The following is a 3,069-nucleotide window of genomic DNA, read 5'->3' as shown; positions in this document are numbered from 1 at the left end:
ATTGATGCTCGCGTTGGTCGAGATCCAATGACTGTTAGCAGAATATGGAATCGGTGCGTTCAGGAGGGTAATACGGAACGCAGCGCTGAATCCCAACGGCCTCGTATCACTAGCAGTCGAGATGACAGGCATCTTATCCGCATGGCTGTAACGGATCGTGCAGCCACGTCTCGATCCCTGAGTCAACAGATGGGGACGTTTGCAACATAACAACCATCTGCACGAACAGTTCGACGACGTTTGCAGCAGCATGGACTATCAGCTCGGAGACCATGGCTGCGGTTACCCTATTTATTTTATTTTATTTTATTTTATTTTCATTTTGTTCGTCGTTGATCGTTGTGTTTGGTCGTTGCGGACGTCACATGACATCCGTTCAAGATCTTTTTTCATCGTTTCACTCAGTTTTTTTATTACAGAGGCCAACCAGCTCTCTGACCGAACACGCTGAGCTACCGTGCCGGCATCTCGGAGATCATGGCTGCGGTTACCCTTGACGCTGCATCACAGACAGGAGCGCCTGCGATGGTGTACTCAACGACGAACCTGGGTACACGAATGGCAAAACGTCATTTATTCGGATGAATCCAGGTTCTGTTTACAGCATCATGATGGTCGCATCCGTGTTTGGCGACATCGCGGTGAACGCACATTGGAAGCGTGTATTCGTCATCGCCATACTGGCGTATCACCCGGCGTGATGGTATGGGGTGCCATTGGTTACACGTCTCGGTCACCTCTTGTTCGCATTGACGGCACTTTGAACAGTGGACGTTACATTTCAGATGTGTTACGACCCGTGGCTCTACCCTTAATTCGATCCCTGCGAAACCATACATTTCAGCAGGATAATGCACGACCGCATGTTGCAGGTCCAGTTCGGGCCTTTCTGGATACAGAAAATGTTCGACTGCTGCCCTGGCCAGCACATTCTCCAGATCTCTCACCAACTGAAAATGTCTGGTCAATGGTGGCCGAGCAAGTGGCTCGTCACAATACGCCAGTCACTACCCTTGATGAACTGTGGTATCGTGTTGAAGCTGCATGGGCAGCTGTACCTGTACACGCCATACAAGCTCTGTTTGACTCAGTGCTCAGGCGTATCAAGGCCGTTATTACGGCCAGAGGGGTGGTTGTTCTGGGTACTGATTTCTCAGGATCTATGTACCCTAATCGCGTGAAAATGTAATCACATGTCAATTCTAGTATAATAAATTTGTCCAATGAATATCCGTTTATCATCTGTATTTCTTCTTGGTGTAGCAATTTTAATGGTCAGTAATGTACTTGATAAATTGGAGGGTCATGATCTGGCCCTTCACTCCTTTGACCCCGATAGAATAAAAAAGTCTAGGAAGTACAAAGACGGGGAAACAATTCATCTCTGGCCCTTCCGAGGGAACCATAAACCATCCAGGAATTAGCCTTAACCAGTTTAGAGAGATTCTGGAAGACGTACTTCTGGATGGCCAACCGAGTATTTGGACTCTGCTCTCACTGAGTGAGAGTCTAGTTCTAAAAAACCACCAATGAACAGAAGAATATACAAAATTATCTCGAGCGAATAGGGGGGAAATCAGAGCGACGTGAAGGTAAGTTTTGAAGCGAGATGACTGTTGATGTGCAAAACACATATTTCAGTTGCACGTCTGCAAATATCAACAATAGATGGTAGTATTTTCTCTGTAATCCTCTCGCACAGTGAACATTTCCCTCACGATGACAGGGATTGGACAAAAATATGGAAACACTGTGAGAAATACATGTTCGAATACAAACGCAGGTGCTATTCAAGCCTGCAGGTTACGTTGCTAACCACGAATGGCGACTGTGGAATGTCCTCAATAAGATACATATGTCGTCGACGCAGGGACAGTGTTCTGCGTAGTTCGTTTGTTTTATTTGGCCTTGAGAGTTTGTACACTATTAAGCCATCGAGAACACACGTCTACATGGAATACATAACTGTACAGAGAAAATAAGTGAATGAGTATTTACAGAATGGAAAGCTCACGCCTTCAGTATTTTGCAAGAATAAATATTTCACAAATAGAGTGATAAGTAAACTAGACATATTTGTTCTCACATCACACTAATTCTTAAATTTAATGATAAATGATGCAGATAAATGAAAATATGAGTCCTACAGATTTTTCCCTACACTCTTAAAAAACTGGTAGTCACTTTATACTGGTAAATGTCTTTAGAAATCAAGAGAGTAGACACTGCTTGAGGGACCAGGTAACACATACTCATCACTTTCGTCAGAAATTCCGATTGTTCAGTGTGAAATTTGGAACACAAAAACAAGATGTGGCTTAAATAAGCTTCTGACTCGAAATCACACTCACATGCAGGGGAATCGTAAGTGTTGATTCTGTACAGATGTACAAGAAACGAGGCATGTTTAAAGCGGAGTCGAAAGATAGAAATCGTAGATCGGTCCAAATGTGTCCTCGTAAACCACAGCATTGTACGAATTTGAGGTCTAATGCTGTTTGATATCCATACTTAGTTTATTGGCATACATTTCCACATCTACATCTACATAGTACTCCGCAAGCCACAGTATGGTGCTATGCGGAGAGTACCCTGTACCACTACTAGTCATTTCATTTTGTGTTCCACTAGCAAATAGAGCGAGGGAAAAACTACTGTCTATATGCCTCCATACGGGCCCTGATCTCTAATGTTACCTTCATGGTCCTTGGCGGCAGTAAAAACGTTCTGTAGTCAGCCTCAAATGCCGGTACTCTAATAAAATTTCTCAACAGTGCGCATAGAAAAATACGTCGCCTTCCTTCTGGCGATTCACATTTGAGTTCCCGAAGCATCTCCGTAATCCTTGCACGTTGTTCGAACCTACCTATAACAAATCTTGCAGCCCGCCTCTGAATTGCTTCGATGTCGTTCTTTAATCCCACCTGGTGCGGATCCCAAACTCTCGAACAATGCTCAACAATGGACACACTAATGTCCTATATGCGATAACCTTTACAGATGAACCACACTTCCCTAACATTCTCCCAGTAAACCGAAGTCGACCATTCGCCTTCCCTACTACAACTC

Source organism: Schistocerca nitens, chromosome 2 (genome assembly GCF_023898315.1).
Source record: "Schistocerca nitens isolate TAMUIC-IGC-003100 chromosome 2, iqSchNite1.1, whole genome shotgun sequence".
In the NCBI taxonomy this organism is placed as follows: domain Eukaryota; kingdom Metazoa; phylum Arthropoda; class Insecta; order Orthoptera; family Acrididae; genus Schistocerca; species Schistocerca nitens.
The sequence above is the reverse complement of the archived record's forward strand: the minus strand, read 5'-3'. Positions refer to the sequence as shown.